At 40.5% G+C, this 19,278-nt stretch overlaps 1 long non-coding RNA gene across 6 annotated transcripts in view; it reads right to left on the minus strand.

Annotated features, from left to right (window-relative positions):
* Positions 1–4,341: 4,341 nt before the first annotated feature.
* Positions 4,342–19,278, minus strand: part of LOC121074805 — a 28,756-nt gene continuing 13,819 nt past the window's right edge. For 4 of the 6 annotated variants that reach the window (XR_005822546.1, XR_005822544.1, XR_005822541.1 and 1 more), the window contains 4 exons: positions 18,095–18,241; positions 16,642–16,836; positions 10,148–10,322; positions 6,101–7,783 (listed from right to left, as the gene is read on the minus strand). This is a non-coding gene — a long non-coding RNA (uncharacterized LOC121074805). Of the gene's footprint in view, positions 6,000–6,100; positions 7,784–10,147; positions 10,323–16,641; positions 16,837–18,094; positions 18,242–19,278 lie in introns of those variants that run through there. The other 2 variants (XR_005822545.1, XR_005822543.1) reach the window with 2 other exon arrangements.

Raw genomic sequence — 19,278 nt, forward strand, 5'->3', positions numbered from 1 at the left:
ATCCACTTGCACATCTTGGAGTGGGAGTAGCACGGGGGAGGAACACGACGCAGTGCCATCTGAGGAGAGAGCTACTCCGATGTGCAGTAAGGGAGAAGATGGGAAAGAGGCCAAACAACAAAAAATTCATGTAAATGCCAAAACCAGCCTTCATCAAACACCTTTTTTGCCCAACAATTTGCTATACTTGCTGAAATTTTAGGCTATCCAAGTCTGCATCGATGCAAGGAAGTCCTGAGCAGGGACGCAAGCCCCCAGCTTCTCTCCCACTAAGGCATGACCATGAGCAGGCTGTTGGTGCAGCCTGCTGGTGGAGGGGTATGGGGGCTACCAACCATTACAGGCCTGGAGGGCAAGGAAGCCGTAACACAGGCTCTACTAGAAAAATCACACGAATATTTTAATAAGCTAGTTCCATGAATTTCCAGGAGGACAGACTCACTTTACAATTTTAGCTCCAAAATCCATAAAATGACTGTTGTTCCTATGAAGACATTTGCAAAAACCATTTGTCCAAAGTTTCCTAGTCATCAACAGAATGCTGGGCTTGGGTTTCGGAGCCATCTTTTGGGGATTCCCCATGCTCCTCCTGTTCCCATCCGAATAATTTAGCTCACCGGTTTCAGAGGTCCTGAATGCCTCAGAATGAAACCCTGCTTGTGACTGACTGAAACTAATGCTTTTAGGGTAAATAACACAGCACAGCTTATCTGACTTCTACTGAGCATCTCCTCTATTTCCACTACCTTGAGGAGCAGTACAGGCACCAAACAATCACCTCCCCAGCTCGGGAGCAGCACGCTTTACCAAGAAAACACCGTCCCCTTCTCTGGTATCTGCAGCCTCACTGATCAAGAATTAGATGACAGATACTGACATTATGTTTATACCGTATATGGGGCATATGTTAGCACAGAAAGGGCAATACATTTCTGCACATTTTCTTGTGATCCAAAGAGTCAAAGAGAGGCAGGACTGCCCAAAACTCCAAATGTTTCTCGGGAGAAGCAGCTTCAGGGAAACTGCTATGTTCACATTTCATTCCCTGGCTAAAATCTGTCCTTTACTAAAAGTCCTATTGGAAGTCTCAGGAGAATAAAGGACAATAATACTGAGAAGAGATCCCACATTTATGTAAAAGTTAGAGGTGCTGCCAACACAAGTATGTCAATACTCATGATCTAAGAATTAAAAATAGCAACATAAAATGGGAATGCTTTCTCTCCCCTTTTCTTTCTGCTTATTTTCTCTTTTCTAAATGTACTTTACACATTGTTAGTTAGGTATACTATGTGTGGGATGCATTATTGAGGTTGCCATGGTTTTTCATTTTTAATAAGCTTTGAGACTTTATAATCTAACCAAGTACATTCATAATTACTACATCTCTTATTTCTCCCTACCCTCTCCCTCCAAAGCCCTTCAAAAAATACTAGTGGTAAAACTACTGATTTGAAAGACAATAAAACATCAAAGTAAAAGCCCACCCTCAAAGAGTTGGCACACAACAGCTTAGGAATATAATAGGAGAAAATTACCAGCACCAAACTCCGGGATATATCCGTGTTCTTGCGCCTGTTGTTAACATCAAAAGCCAGGATGACATTTTGCACTGTGGAGTGCAAAATTCCCCGGCACGCACAGAAAGGCGAGGAGTGTTTGCCACCAGAGCTGACAGTGAACCACTGAGCACTGCCTACCCCCGCTCTGGTGCTTCTCGCCGCGGTTGCTGTTGCCATACGGGAGGCCAAGCGCTCAGGCAGCCTGCGGCAGCTCTCCCTGATGGGTGTGATGCCCCTGCTCACAGCCTCGACTGGGCAAAGCCATGGAGCAACTGACTGATGTTAACAGCAAGAACCTGAGTGGGACAACTCCTGCTGTTGATGCCTATTCCATCTGCTGAAAGCTCACGTCGAGCTCTAACACTTTCAATAACATTGCCCGTGTGTGTTTTCTTACATTCAGAAGGAATCCAAAGAAAAGAAAATCCAGCTCATGGCGTCTTACTGACGCGCGCATGGTGAAGAGGGTTATGTTTTTCAGGTCCACAGCAAAAATCTCAGTTAGCGTAGGTAACGGGGATGTCATAGCTTTTATCGATCATCAGTCTCTGCGCTGACTGGTACAAGAGACCCTGAGAAACCCACTTTGCCAGTACAAGTTAATGACATTGTCTTGACAACAGAATATTGTTGGGCCAATCACATTCACACAGATTTTTTTTTTTTTCCCTGAAGGCACTGAAATTTTGGTTTCTACTGCAGAACAGGCACTTTGGAGAAGAGTAAGCATTACTGGTGTGCAGACCCTTTTGTCCCTATGCTAAACTCAACCCATTTGGTTTTGCTCTTACCTAGCACAGGCCCACAGCAACCACATACCAGGAAACCCCATCTTGATTTCTGCCTGCTGCTTGGCTTGGGGAGAACATGCAGGCAGCCCCAACGCCAGCACGCCTCAGCCCACATACCTCCCGTAACATCCACGAGAGCAGCAGCACCTGAGAAACTCAGACTTGTTCTTTTGGCCGGTGTGCATGCAGCAGCAGGCCAGCGATGGCCGTGCTCTTCTGGAACTCATCCTGCTCCACGCAGGGCTACATCAGCAACCACCACACGGCGCTGTGCAGCACAGGCAAACTGAGGCTTCATGGGATCGTGTATCTTAATCAAATCTGGGTGGTTTTCTACAAAGACACAGTATAGCACATCCTTGACTACAGGAATTTCTCAAACTAATGGAAAGTTCCTGCTCCAAAGCATGAAAATGCCTCAATAGAACTATTGTAATGTTTCTTTTAATGTGGGCAACAGAATGAATTTCTTTTCTAGTCTGCAGCTTATTGATGGCTGAGTATAATACTAGTATTAGACATCAAACTGCCTATCACATGTGAGAAGGCTCTTGTGAAATACCTTATTATCCAGTACTCAGATCGAGACTGTAAGATAGAGCATGTCAGCTTGCCAGGCACTAACCTGACATTCAAGTCCATGCAAGAATCAGAAGGAAAACATTTTTTTCTCTTGACAGCAGAAACCACTTTTTCCAAATGTTAAATTTTATCTTTACAGTATTGTCAAAGGCAAGCACGCAAAAATCACAGTAAGCAAAAAATAAAAAGAAAAAAAGAAATTGCATGGTCTGATCATCTGATTCAGCATCATATGATCTTAAAATAACTACTGCATTCTTTGGGTGATGGCATGGCACTTCAAAGAGTTGAAGAATAAACTGGTATTTAGTTTAAAATATAAGACTACCCACATCACATTCACACAGACATTTTTCCCCTGAAAGCACTGAAAATAACATCTTGAGTAGGGTTAGGTTTTTTACACTGCTCTTTCTATAGAGAGTTTGAAACGCTTTTCTACTATTTCTGAAGCCAAGGATTCTCACATGTTCCTAGCACAGCAGCAGGATGGCCTTTAAGAGAGCCAGCCAATATGGGAAGATTCTTTACATACTCCTCATAGTTAACAACATCAACATCATAGCAGTTCTGTTTGAACTTTGCATTAAACCCATTTTTTTGACAGTGGTATCTGTTACTCTACCTAATTTTGGATCACTTCAAAATTCAAGATCACATTAAGGTTTCCTCCCGGAGGAATGAAAGGAGTGCTCTGCCTCTCCCTGACCAGCGCTCCGTTCTGACAGCACTGAATTCTGAATGGCTTGAAGGAGAGCACCTTGCTGGATACAAAAGAAGTGCCAATGCTATCCTTTGTAACCAATTCTGCCTTAGTTAACACAGTTTGTGCCATTCACGTTTCATAACTGGAGAGCCGTGTTTTATGCTCCTGTCATTCACACTGTTTTTCATTCATAAATTTATTGGAAAACTTCTCTCTGACCTTACCAACTGCTTTCTCAGAGACCAGACTAAATTGTAATTGACCTTTCCACCAGCCAGCTCCACCTCAATTTTAAGGATTTCCTCTTCATTTCCGCAGGATGCTTAGGCCTTTCCAAAGCACTATGCTAGCAAAGGAAGTGTCCTGCGTTTTCCCTTACTGTTCATCCACATGCTGCTAAAAATAACACGACCAACTCAGTGGTTTCAGTTCTCTCCAGCACTCTTGTATATTCCTCAATCATTTCCTACTGCATAACTATCATGTTCCTTTGACTGTGTAATTTTAATACAGCACACCGTCAGTATTGTTTTTTTTTTTAATTGTTCCTTCACATAGCCATGATGTTAAGTACATGAAGTCCAGAAATTTAATCAACTGTCAGCAACAGACTCACACAAACTATGTTTTACAGCATGAATTTCTATCACTTACGAGTCTTAAGATAAGATAAAATTGGAATTTCTCCTGTAAAATCTAAGCAATTATAAAACAAATCACTTATCAGAACAAAATTATACATGATAGTCCCAGTTCACCAAATAAATTATTTTATTTTCTGAAGACAAAATGGAAAAGGAGCTATCCAAACATTTTCAAAAACAAAAGTAAAGCAAGTTCCCTTTTTTGTCCCACTTCAGATTGGCTCTTAAGGCAAGTCTTTGAAATTCTGCTTCCACTGCACTTGGAAAAAATTCCTTGCAGCCCCTGGTTGCCCCCTCCCTCCGTCAGGGGATTTACCTCAGCAGCAGGGAATTCTGCCTCACAGAGAAGAAGGAATTGGTTTAGCAGTGCAAACTGAGTAATCTGTCTTGTTGACACCAAACATCACTGCTTTCCTTCTTTGTCAAATGTGCTTTGACATGTGCAGCTCAATTTCAGTAGGACAAACTACATTTTAAGTCCCTACCTGTAAAAATTTGTTTTCATCAGAAAACAAAGAGGTTTGTCACCACACTGGACGTGAGCTGTGTTTCTGCCAGGGGGGATTACACAGATCTAGAGCACTGCAGAAACCTGTCCAAAATCAGGAGGCTGCACTGCAGGCAGGCGAAGCACTGCTGGGGGGCCCTGGGAGGCAAGCAAGAGCTCAGCCCCACTTGCTGTAGGGAAGCGTCTGTGCACTTGGGCCCGAGTCTGATGCAGACCCAAATATATACTTCCCACATAAATACACCGAGGATGGAAATTCTGTGTTCCCCTGTGAGGCATTAAGGTCCTCACCCTTTTTACAGAGGCTACACTCAAACTTTCCACTTCATTTTATCATTGGAAAAATGTCACAGATCTATGTGCCTCTCTCCAATTTTTAAACATCAGTGGCCTTGAACACCGTGGCCTTCCATCCGCTTCAACAAAATCTGCAGCAGAGCCTTATAAGCCATGTACAGTACTGTTTCAGTTAAACTCACCGACATGCATCAACAGTCAGGAGACACCTAGAAATAGCCCAGGCAGAGCAGCACAGAACAATACCAGAGCGATTAGTAATCGCTGTCTGAGATGACGAGGAAGTCAGTCTTTTCAAGTATGTCTATAATGATTTTGTCACTTAATACGATCACGGAATCTGCCATGGCATACATTGCCTCGACTGATGTGCTAATCTCTCTCACAGTCCTGAACGTGTGGGAGACAGGGAGACAAGGAGATCCATAAAAACTCCACTGGTGGAATGAGCACACTTCCCAGTATTTCCACTCCAGCACTGTTTGTGTGTTTCTGTCAATAGTTAAAATTATCATGGTCAAAAATTAGAAAGAAAAAAAAAAAAAGCAGCAGAACTTCCTCAGGCTTTATTAGATAAGGTATGTTCCTTTTTCAGAACGAGAACGTGGAAAGAGTTGGTGTATTGGCACGACGAATATTTAATGTATTTTGTTCAGGAATGTGAGCACTCAGACTGCATAAATCACAATAAAAAAACGAAATATTAAATCTCCATTTGTGCAGTGCACTCCTTTTGCACAAGCCACAAGTCCATAGAACGTACCAACCTTCTCTAACACACACCGTTCTGCCCGTTCTTCACCCCTTTCAGAGCAGTGGCTGAACGCCGCCTTGCTGCCGTCGTTCAGCAGCCGCACGCACGCAGCCTGCAGATGGGCACCGTCCTCGAGGGGCTGGTGGCACTGCTGCCTGCACATAAGGGGGAAGGAGAAAAATTAAGCCAAGGAGAGAAAACCATTCAATTGCCTTTTTTTTTTTTTTTTTTTTTTTTGTTATCCAGTTTAGTTTTAGAAGACTCAGTTAAAACTGGGAGAGTCTGCATATATTCCCCACAGTTGGTGCACCAATTAAGAGCTAGGAGGAGAGTTCAGGTTTCAAGAAGAACATGACACCTGCCCTCCTAAAACCGAGATAAGTTTTCTACTTTAACGTTGCTGAATTTGACTCAGGCCCTTTTGTAAAGCACAAGTGTGGAAAAAGGATCTCCATCCCTTCCCTGGGCTTCAGGGCAGGATCTCAGAACATGAACAGATTCAGCTCTGTGATGTTTCTTTCCACATTCTTCTTTACTGAATATTTTCTTATGCCAAGAATAAATGCAATTAATTAGACATTGAGCCATAGAGTAAAACAAATTTTAATTGATGTGGGAAAACAAAAGGATATTTAAAAAAAAAAAAAAAAAAGAAAAGAAAGAAAAACAATTAATTTCTTCGTTATTGCTTCAGAATGTGTAATAATTGGCATTCAAGCAAACTATAGTATCTTTCATCTGGAAGACATTCCAGGCTAATACATCTGTGGTTTATTCTTTTGTTTGCAGATACTCAGTGGCTTGTTACGATCATAATTGGATCATAACACTTTCTAATTCTTTGGATGGTGATTCATCAAATCTCAGAATTGCTACCACCTCCTCCCTGAGGCACATGGACTGGTCTACATAGTAAGCAAGAAAGAAACTAAGAGCTATTTTGGAACAGAGTAGTATTCAGTTTGCACCTAATGCAAATATTTAACAACCTATTCCCTTTTTGCTCTGCAACAACAACCGCTCTTTCTACTTAGAAAGAAATTCAGACCTGTGAAATACACTTAGTATTCTTTAAAATTGGGCTTCTCTACAACCCAGCTGAGAGGCTCGGTATCACACTGTGTAACAGTCCTGCCTAAGGTCCAGTTCCTCATTGTAAAAACATAACAGTATGAGAAGGGAACATCTACAAAATGTATTAATTTGTGTTATGATTCTGAAAATTGATTAATTACACTTTGGTGTATCTCACCCACAGAATAACATGACACTAATTTTGTTTTAAATTAAAAACTTGACATCTAATAAAATCTCTTCCTAGAAAGAAATTTGAAGGTAACAAACATCAGTGGTCCTGGCCCTCCCCACTCCCCACGTATGCCAGCCTTTCTCTCACTCATTTTCTGTCTTTTGCCTTTATTGGCAGTGGTGAAGTGAAGCAGTTTTAGCGTGACTGCAGAAAACCAGGCAGAAGGAAAGCAGCTCACCACAGCGGCAAAACTAAGAGAGAATAGCTTTGAGGTTTTCATTGTAGCCTTTCTAAGCATGAAAAGTCAAAATATTTGTAGTCGGGTCTGATAGCTCAGAAAGTCTAATGTCATTACATTAGGTGGTCCAACTTTCATGTGCTCACTGGTTTTCTTTCGCTTTATATTTTTCAGGCCAAGAGGGCAAAAGAGGGTAAGACACAAGGCAGAACCACACTGGATGTATGTTCTGTTCCCTCCAGTAACGTATCTGAAAGCATTAAAACATTGCGACACCAGTTAGCACCGCCAATTAAGTCCCACCAAATTGTGGGGGACTCAACGTATACGAAGGCTGAGTTCTGCTCCAGCTTTCTTCAAGACCAATACATCTCGGTGGCTTTGTTTCAGCAGCCTTGCCTAGCCATGTGTTCCTGCCAGTCCCGTCGTTCTCCTCAACACGGAAGGCTTATCTACAGAGGGAAACAATTGTAAAATAAGCTAAGGGCATGGATTTAAAGGCTAGCAGGTGTTTCGGTCTCAGATTTTTTTCATGAAAGCACACAAACTCCTAGCTCCCACTAAAACCACTGAATACAGACCTGTACATATCTTCGTGAATGCAACTCAATTTACTTTTCAGGCACTCACATGGCATGTTAAGGGGACTTGTTCAAACCATAAAGAAGTTTCCTCAGCATGGAAAAAAGCACATCTATGTGAAAGCCAGCACATTTTGATAAAAGTTGGAGAATAAAGAATGCCACCGGCTTGTCAAGACATTGCAGATACCAACACCACTGAGCATAGACATGCCTGCTTGGGCACAGGTCCATGCAATGGAAAGATTTTGATTCTCATTACTCACCTGGACTAAATCAACACAGAGTTCAAACACGATGTGAAAACAGCCAAAGCTACACACACAGTGATAAAATAATAAAGACCCTTCCCCACTGACCTGCACACAAAATAATCATCTAGTGTTAGTGTGGATAAGCTAGTTTTATGAAAATTATAAATGATATGGCCTTTGACATTTTCTCAATGATACAAAGCTTTTCTGGACACCCAGCTGCAAGCCAAAACGGCTAATGATTGTGAGAAAATAGGAAAGGCCATATTCTCCATGTTTTTAATACGAGACATATGAATGTCTTGCAATACAATCAGATATGCCACCTCCAGAATCTTCTGCCATGGGATGACATTACCTTTCTAAGAGTGACAGGCATGCTGAGAACATTACCTGTCATAATACTGACTGCAGAATAACCAGAAGGAACTGCTAAATGGGAATAATTAAGAATCTCCATAAAAAGGAAGCCCTACTTTGCTTCACATAATGTACAAGCAATCTTACAGCTTCCCAACGTACATTTCTCACGGAGGTCTGAACTCATCTGCAAGGGCCTGTTTATTCCCAGGACCCAAGCCTCCATGTATGTTTAGGTGCCTGAGAATGGAGAGAACTTCTGAATCCTGACAGAACTCTTGTGAATGAAGACTTCTGCAAACAACTTTATCTCTGTCGCTATTACTTGCCGTACAAAAATGATTTTTTTTTCCTTCCACTGTGACCACCCAGCTACTCAGCGAAGACCGACATGGTCACATACAGCTGGAGTTTGAGAAGAGGGTACTTGGTCACAATGCAAGAATTTGCAGCACACAAAATGGATCAGTTACATTATTCAATCGTTCATTTGAAATAAGATTTAGGTCAACTCCCTGAGCTGCACAGAAACATTAACCCAGGACAGTAGATGCACACAAGCATGGAATTGTCCCGCGGCATAACACACAGCATCCAAGAGCTGTGCTGCTTCTCCAACACACCAGGTGGAAAGCAGGCAGCACGAGCTCCTTATCAGAACAAACCCTCCTGCAGCGAGGAGGAAAGCGAGCACTTCGCATTGACACAAGCTCATCGGGTGCTTGAGCGTAGCCATGGAAACACCCATCTCTCAGAAACGCTAGTACGCATCTACGCGCTTTTGGATTTTACATTCTGTGTAAAACATGAACAGAACTGAGAGCCGTGGAATATCTGCCCCATTAATCGGGTCCTACTTCAGCCAGGAAAGTGCATTTCAAGGCAGAAAAGCTCCCTCTATACCTACTTTCTAAACCAAATCCCTCCAAAGTATGCAGCTGTAATTTCTGGATTACTCTATTCTTTGACAACAGTATTTATTGTTCTGCAACATGGATATAAGCCCTGCAGGACTGCAAATACTTTGAATGCACTGTACAGTACCATTTACTAACACTTGAGTGGTAAATAAACAATCATGTAGAAAAATAGGACGGAAAGTGTTTGGCTATACCAACAGTTTCTTTTATTTTTATTATTATTATTATTATTATTATTATTATTATTATTATTATTATTATTATTATTATAAATAAGCTGTATAACATTTCTCAGGAAATCTGGCAGGATTAATAACTTTTTAATCCTGATTTAATCAAAGGCTTCTTTAAAGAAAAAAAAATCATATTTCTCTATTTTTGGACTTGCAAAAAGAAACAGAGAAATCTGAAATTCCAATGCAAGGTTAAGCCTCCCGATACTTAACTTGCTATTCTTAGATAATTTGCATGATTTCTTTTAATAGCATATCAGCCCACAAAGATCTGCATGCCTCTGATTGAAAACCAGTGTCATAAACAATAACCTGTGAAAGTTATTGTACCAAGATATTACTGAATGAACAAAATTGGGGTACTGTTCCATTGAAACAAAGCAGTGCGATTTCATTATAGCGTCATTACGACATTCAGTAATTGCACAAGGAGAAAATTAAACGAGTGCTGCTTCTGAAGTAACTGACCTCTGTGCTGCCTTCTGTTCTCTTCAAACAGCAAAGCGATTGTCCTAAAGCCAGCATTTTAAACCCAGCTCCTTCCCAACAGTCGTTTCGCTTCTTCACTATATGGCATTCGTTGGCAAAAGCATTCTCACAAGACTCCACTTCTGTTACATGCTTCACAATATCAAAACTCTACCTATTTTAAAGAAGAAAGTAGATTGATTAAGGTTTAAAGACTTAAGAAAAAAATATATAGTATATATGAAATTGTTTTTTAAGGAACTTCCTTTCCCTAGCTTCATTTTTGTGCTGCTTTTTATAATTCAAGTTCCACTGCAGTTCCAGAAAATGGCAGACACATCCTTGGAAGCAATGCATGCAATATGGGGCTTTTATTGTTTTTTAAAAAATACAACAAAGCAACAAAACACACTAAAACATTTCTAGTGATATATTTGAAAGGACTGGGGCAGCAGTCTATTGAAACCAGGTAAAAGCACTGAACATCTACCAACCCCTTTCTGGCACCTTTGAAATCTCATTCATGTTGCCCCTCCTGGAAGAAACAGACTGAATTAATTACTGGTTTTTTAGTTACTTTGTGCAAGATTTGGTGCTTTTTGTATTTATATTGGCAAAAGAAAAAATAGGTAAAAGCCTCTTCTGTTTGGGGGAAAAAAAAATGAAATCTTGGTAATCATAAAGAAACTGAAGAATTTGTAAAATTCTACCTGCCCTCTTCACATACTGTCCTGGCACAGACTTGCACAAAGAGAAGTTAATAGATGAGTATTACTGTTTTATCTCAGGCAAGTACACAGTAGAATGGCTAACCAGTATCTTACCTCCAAAGTAGCAGAATCTGCATTTCTTATCACAAAAGCACTAAGTTATTATTTCCCTTTCTTCATCTCTTTTTAAAATCTCTAATTATCACTGTTATGCCCAGAATTTCATTAAGAGGGAGGGGGAAAAAAATTAAGTTATGAATCTGAGGTCTGAAAAGTGAAGGCTTAAACTTGAGAACACTTCCATCTTTCAGAGGTGCATAAAGAATAATAACAATATAGAAAGACAAACTAAGAATATATAAAAGGAAATGGAAGAGAATAATTCACAAGGTTTGGAAATTTATTTTAATTACAGAGACCGTACTTACAAGTGCAATTGACAGTGCATTCAGGGTAGATTCAAAATAAAAAGAGTCAGGCAGCCCGAGTTCTGACAGGCTCTCAGATAGCTCAGGCTGTCGTTATGCAGAAAGCAGTGAATATTTCATATTGTTTATTTTGAGTATTTTTACTCAGGAGTCAGGTCTTCCTGGCCAATACAAAACAGAATCATCACCAAGTCACAAAGCCAGATAAGCACTCGTGAGGAGCCGGACGAGGTCCCGTTAACCCAAGAGCCACATTACTGTGGGCAGGCCGCAGGCCGGCTGCAGGCCGCCAGCCCCAGTGCTCACCCTCACCTTCCGCGTGCCTGCTCCATGAGAAAGCTGCATGGGAGCAGTGGGTTTGCTCACAGATCCAGAGTGCTTGCTAGGACTCAGGGCAACTTTTGAATGTTAGATATAGTCAATAAACAGTTGTCAGATCATTCACATGCAAAAAGAAAAGAAAAACAAAGAAAAAAAAGACAAAAATCTAAAATGCTTCACATTCTGATTAAAATGATGAAAAGATGAAATGTGATCAAAATTTTTATGTCCTCTACCCTATGGACATCCAGATTGCGTGTGATCATCCTTGAAGGGGCTGGGAACGGTGCTTTTGTACAGCTGTAATCTTCTCTACTGAGCCTCTTCTGAAATACCACCAGACACGGATGTTTGCCTTGCTGTGCGTGGTGAAATTTCATTCATACCCTTCTGCAAACAACAACAAATTACCAGTGCATTTCCAGCCCACAAAATCACCTTAGCAACTCCTGCAAAACATCTTTCAGAGGTAAGTCACATGGAGATTTGCAGAGCCTCCAAGAGAAAAATACCACCTCCGGTAAAAATAAAGTAAAATAACTTTATGCTTTGCTAAACAGAATATTATAATCCCTAAAACACATGGATACATGTTCTGAGAAGCAACTGGTTTTATTATAAAGGAAACACTTTTTTAATGTAAGGGAAACACTCATTTTCAGAGCAAAAATTTCATAGGAAGAGTTTTAGTGATAAAATTTTTAACTCAAACTACAGTTAATCAAGTTTTTAACTCTGAAAATCCTTTGTCCACTTGGCAGCTGCACTGCCAGAATATCAGCAGATATAATGCAACATGAAGCAACGAGGTTGGGTATGAAAGAGGCAGAGAATTTTTAGGATGTTCACAAAAGCATTTATATATTAATGCCTACCACGTCCTCTAAGCCAGGTCGAGTTTTAGCTCTTTGATCACAACTTCCTTAGCTCCTCTAAATGAAAAGGAGCAAGTCTGTAGGCCACGTCAAAAATGCTAAGGTCAGCTTTATAGCAAAATAATTAATTTCCAGTTCTCTGAAAGCCTTGAATATTTTCTTAAATATGTACAACTTGTGAGATAAACTAGGGTTTAATCATCTCTGAAATGGAATTGCTGAAAGGTGCACTTACAGGAAGCTAAAGAGATGTGATAATTATACATGAGACTGTGCTCCATGTGAAAATCACATTCATTTGCTGCAACATTACATACAAGATACTTTGAAAAGATGATGTAGGCTAGTCCGATAGATGTTTCAGTTACAGATCTAATTAAAAGACTGTTTCTGCAAAGTTCTGAGCAGTACTTTGAAGTCAGAAGGATGAAAGGGTGTTCAGTGTCTGCCAGCCCGAGGGCTCTGTCATAAAGCAGCAAAATGCCCAATTACTTATTGACCAAGGCTAGAGCCTACTGCAGAGATTCCACAGTTTTAATCGAAAGGTCCATTGCCCACTCTTCCTAGCTTATGCTCAGTCACGGAACACCACTCAATAGAAATTTTGAACCTGGATAAAAAAAGATGAGTTCAAGGATTGTTAAAACAGGCTTTAGGAAAACAAACAAACAAACAAACAAAACAAAAAGAAACTTAATCTACAAAAACCTGGAAAACTTTTCTACCAGCACAGACCAGAAGAGTCAAGTGAACATTTCCCCCAGCCTAAAAAACTGTGATTTTTTTTTTTTTTTCAATATCTCGGAATTGAACAAGAATAAGCTACCCCTCTGTAATTTCTGTTTAACTGCTGAGAGCTTGTTTGAAGCACTGGTGTTCTGTGCACAAACCCCAAGTCCCCCTGCACAGACTTAGTGCTGTGCTGGCCGGGCCCAGCAAGCAGTTCATTCACTCCAGCACTGCTGAGCACGATCACTGTTTGGTTTCTGAACAGTGATGGAGACAGATCTCTCTTTGAATAAGAACACATTTCTTGTGAGTCAAGACTACCCAAGTGCTTAAATTCCCTCCCCCATCTTCTTTTTTCCTACATTCTGGAATGCAGAAATGCATCATAATTGCACTGGAAGCAGAAGAGGGAACGCAAACAGGAAGAGTTGGTCTCTCCTTCCTAATTCTGTTCCTTTGTTTGCTGATCATGATCCAGTGAACGATTGTTGCCACAAAAGACTCGCTGTTACCAACATGCAATTAAAGCCTTCACCAGAAAAATATCCAGATAGTATTCAGACATTAATGCTTAAGAAATAAAATCTTTGCTATGTACTCTTGGACCTATGCTTACCCATCTTGTAATTTTATTCCTTTGTGCATAAGATAGATAAGAATTTGGGAAGAGGGTAATTTTATTTTAGTAAATAAGTGATACTCAGTACAATAGTTGTATAAATATAATAGATCATAGTTCAGCACTGCTTTTGTTGTGGAAAGTCTACTGCAAACATGAAAAATTAAGTGCTGCTTAAGGTCATTGATGAAAAGCACAGGTGTTACATTCATTGAATGTTGTTATATTAGTAGTGGTTTTTCATGCTTCTGAGCGACTGTTAAGAACTTTCACATTCAGGTTTGGGCTGTAAGTGTTTCAAGAAACAATTTAAACATTACAGTACTGTAGTAATGCATAACCAAATAAAACCAACCAACCAAACAAACAAACAAAAAACCCACTCCAGAACAAGAATTTATCTTCCTTCCCCTTCAACTTCACATCTCAATTTTTTCTCCCCAACTTAATTTACCATATTTGTTGTTTTCCTTTTTTTCAGATACTCCTTCAGTATCTGAAAAAGTTAGTTATTACTTACTGAATAAATGGGTAGGTTTTTTTGTTTGTTTTGTTTTTTTGTGGTGCAAAAACACTGAGTAAATTATATTGCGGAAGGGGAACACGTAAGTTGCAGTGGTGTTGAAAGTGCCATTAGCTCTGGAACTTGTTAGAGGTGTACAGTGCGCAAGTCTTCTGTGTCCCCCGTTTTCATTTGTGCAAATTTAAATAAAGAATTTTTAAAAATTTGTCAAGTAAAGTATAGTACTCTAAAAGAGAAGCAGTAAATATATGGTATGATACTGTAAACACAGTATGATTTCCAACAGAATTAGAATTATTTAGTCAGCTTTCAAGTTCTGCAAGGTTGTTTGTGTTATTACAGTACTCTTGTTTTTTGTTACAGCAAGCCTGAGAAAATAAAGCAAGGACTCTGCATAGTAACAGGAGAGCAATAATAGAGCTCTGAGGACTTCTAGCTAGGAAATGGAATGCACATTTTTACAATGTCTCCTCTGTCTCTTTATCTGTTTGTTAAAGCTGTGAGCAAAATGCACAAAGATACACAACACAGTGTTAATTGCTGGTGATTAGCCTCTTTTCCAAAATGCTTATATTCACACTGTGGAAGTAGCACGCAGTTCTTCAAAAACGTTTTGTCGTAGATGGAAGCAAACAATTCAGAGTAAAGGATTTAAATGGACACAGCCTCCTCACTCCATTTATTTTGAAGTACTACAGCAAACAACTCAGAGTAGTTATTTTGATTAGGATTAGTGTTGCTCCCAGGCAATTATCTCTCTTTCACGATACTCAGAATTGTTTTGACGCAGGGATCACACAGCACTTTTTGGGGGTCTCCCAGCCAAGTAAGAACAACTCTTGTTTCCAGTAAGAGTTCTGATATTGAAATAAATAAATAAATAAATAAAAGCTCCCAGAAAATCTCCCAGAGACACTCCCAACATTTTCTTTACCGCTCACTGCAATAGCCTAATTCCATATATTGAATTGTAGCACATCCCAGCAGGCTAATGTCAAAGGACAACAAAGCAGCAAACCAGCAGCAGGTGCACCAAAGCGCCAGAGCTGGGCCTTAGCACTGTGCTGCCAGGGGCACCCACCCGTTGGCTCCCTGCAGCCATGACCGCCGGGAGCAGAGGCAGAGCCATGCAGGTACCTGCACCTGAACCACAATGTCCACATCTCTCACTGTGCCCAGGAAGAGCCAACTCTTTCCTGGAGTTCCCATTCTCCAAAAGGAAGAACCATTTCGGAACCATTGGGAACCATGAGCCAGAAAGCTTGATCCTCTTACGTGACCACCTCTGCAGATGTTTGTTAAACACTTCTGCAAAAGGAACACAGCTAAAATCGCAGCAGCTGGAGAATCTTTCTGAATGACAAGCACACTGGGGCTGGCTGACAAACACAGCGAGCAGACCCAGAACTCTTGCTGGATACGGAAGCAGGAGTCTGTCCTCAGAGCCACCTCTTTCTCCAGCAGTGTCTCGTAACTAAAGGCCCATTATCTAGCAAACAGCTACAGCACTTCAGCTGCTCTCTGAGGTTCGTCACCGTGCTCCTGCTCCCGCTGCAGTTTAGTAATATGATTTAAGCTCACTTCAGGCACAATCGTTTTAACAGGATAGATCAAGCAGCATTTAGACGATTTTCTCTGCTGCAGGTTCAGCAAACAGTAATAGCAGCTAAATCATAGTGCTGTTTCAGACAGAGAAGCCTCCGGTAGAAGGGCTGAGAAGCAGCTGAAGGTGAAAACACCTTCAGTTGCTCTGGATCTGGATCAGGATGCTCGCACAGCCACAACTATCTCAAGATGTGATCTGGAAAAGCAGGCTGGGAGGTTGTGTTCCCACTCGCTCCCCTGGTCCAGTGATCACAACTCCTGTACTTTAGGGAAAGCTGGATGTAAACTTCCATAGCGAGGTCCCCAGTTCTCATGTCATGAGACTCGTGGGGACTACTGTTGTAATTTGAACAAGACTTATGGAAGGAACCATGGATTATAACACAAGATATAAAATGTATAGCTTACACAAAATAATTGCTGCATCATTCTCCTACAATTGACAGGAATTTAAATTACAAGAATTGAGGTCAATGAATAAAATATGAAGTTAGTCCAAGAGAACAGCAGTCACCCTGATAGTTATTTGGATACAAATCCCCATGCATTTTAGGCTGCCACTGGAATACCAATTGCAGCCACTCTTTTTTTAGCTCACGGCACCGGGTGGCCGACCTGTGCCATGTTATCCTGCCTGCCCACCCAACCTGCCTCCCCACAACGTGATGCCCCTTGGTCACTCACCTCACCGCCAGCGTTCCCACCCTGCGTGGAACCTTCCAGAAGGGCGGCAGCGAGCGCCAATCTCCAGGTGTTGCAGGAAGCCCATCGTAACCTGCTCCCCTCATGTCCCGCGTGCCCCCAAGCACTGCGGCTCCTGGGTGCAGTGGGATGACATGCAGCGATGGACCTGCCACTGACCGCAATTGTTTGTACTTTCTGATAGTGAACATAAATAAACATGACAGCAATATAAACTTAAAATTTAAGCATCAGAAAGAGTTTTTAGTTGTTCTTCATTTTATGCTGATTAAAAAAGAACAAACAAACAAAAAAAAAAACCACAAACAAACAAACAAAAACCAGGCTCCATTAACTCTGAAAGAACTCTGCCTAGGCTCACCAGAAGGCAAGTGGAAAGACAGCTCTTCATATATGCAGGGACTACAACCTTGATATTGAAAAGAAACTTCAAAACATGCACTACGATAATTAATGCATGATATATTCTATTTTTTTAAATGATTAACCAACACATTAGGGAATCTAATTTTTCCAGAATGTAGAATAGTTGTTTGCTTCTAGCCTAGTTTTCTGCAAAAACTGTTGGCAGTCTAGTGACCTAATGTGCTTTATGGATTTAAAAAACACTGGCAATTTAGAGTTATCCCAGATGAATTCATAGACATTTGTACTTAAGCCCTCCACACAAACACTTATTTTATACTAACCACTGGAAATTTCTAGTAGCTACTTCCCCTTTCTGTCTACATTTTCCTACCTTTTTCAAAATGTACAGCAGATGTTTGATGAAATAAACGTAGTGATTTAGTTTGTGCTTTCCTTTTAGACTCCTAATACTTTAATTGAAACTGTTCGAAAGTACTCAGTGCTAAGCTTATGCTTTTGGTGGGTAAATTTTTTTGCATTGATCTTCTTCCCTACCTACCCGAAGAATGTGTAGCACAGCTACAGACACCTCGTGCTCATGGCCTAGTTCTTCAAAGGCTGTGGTTCTGTGCCTCCCACATTTCTGTACTTCCTTGAATCAACTTCTCTTTGTTTTACTTCTCCCTGCTCAGATCCCTAAAGGATCCAGATTTATATCTTCTGTGATCTTCTTTTCTACTTCTGCCTTCAAATTATTCATTCCTGATTCAGCTGCATCCCCAAATCCCATTGCTCCTCAGTCTGACCCTCAGCCCGCTGCTTTTGCCTTTGCTCATCCTTGCTGACCGTCAGTTCACACCCACTGTCCTTTCACTGACCTGAGCTTGTCACCTCGGAATCAGCTATGACTCTGCTTTCCCCATTTATTTGCACAATCAGGCTTTAGATAACTCACACCCTTATTCTTTAACATCATCTCTCAAAAATTTTTCCTCCTAAACATTATTGGCAAATCATCCACACTGCGTTTTTTTTTTTTTTTGCCTTATTCCATGCAACTCTCTTCCTATGTGATTCTTGTCCATACCTTTTCTTTCAGAGCATCCAAAGGCAGCTGCAAAATTGTTTTTGTTTTGTGCCCTTCTCTACTGTGGCTTCTCTACTTCCTCCAAAGAACTGTCAAGTTTCTGTTTGCTCCTTGTGCCTTATCTTTTATTTCCTGACTTGCAACGATCTGCAAAATAAAGTAATAAAAAAGGGATTTAAATAATGCACACATTCATACAGACTCTCAAAATCCCTACTCTTCCCAAGTGTGCTCATAGGCAGGAACGACAACCACCCTCACGTGATACCTATGGTCCTGTTCTGTGTGTTGCAACACAGATGTGTGTGGGGAATGTATGGAAATATTTAGAGGCAAATAAAATGTCACAATAAGTCCTCTCAGTTTTATCATGAAAACAGAAAAAAAAAATCTTTTTCTGTAAAATAAATTGTTTACTTATTTTTTTTATTTTTTTCGTTATTAAATTCATCTCATTTTCTGAAAGAAAATATCAAAATATGTAATTGAATACCACTGAAATTAAATGTTAGTTTTTAAAAATATTTCCCAGCCAAACAATACAGTTAATTCAACTTAACCCAAACTCAACCTTTTTTATCGAGCAAACTGTTCACATCAAAAAAAAAAAAAAAAAAAAAAAAAAAAACTATCCAGAGACAGACTCTACTAGGATGTTTCGTATGATTTTTGCCTTTAATGCATTCACATTAAAAGGGATGAGAGACAGACACAGATGAAAATATTATGTATTCTCATCTTAAGGTATTTAAATTTCATTTGAAATGGGAAATCAACTGGAGGAAAAAGAGATATAATGTTTGGGTCTCTTTACTGCTGAGCTGTTTGTAGCAGCTATACTAACTATTAAATATTTGATCAAGGAAAATAAGTATAGCAGATCCTGTTGTGGTATTTCCCCAAGGAATTGTTGATTTTAAGCTAATTCACAGTTCCTCTTCCACTTTTCATGCTGTTTAACATATATTATTAGATCAGCTGCCTTCCTGTGTTTATTTATTGGTCAGGGAAGGCATTCAGTTATTGCATAACCTGTGCTCGAGGGCATCTTTAGGTGCTGGTGAAGCACAAAGCCAGCTGGAGGGCAGACTGCTTGCTCTGCAGGAAAGGGGACTGGCGTGCTGCAGCGCCAGCTGACGCCACCTCTTACCACACTGCCTCTGCTGCCGTTGCTCAACCACACT

This window comes from Cygnus olor, chromosome 9 (assembly GCF_009769625.2).
Source record: "Cygnus olor isolate bCygOlo1 chromosome 9, bCygOlo1.pri.v2, whole genome shotgun sequence".
In the NCBI taxonomy this organism is placed as follows: domain Eukaryota; kingdom Metazoa; phylum Chordata; class Aves; order Anseriformes; family Anatidae; genus Cygnus; species Cygnus olor.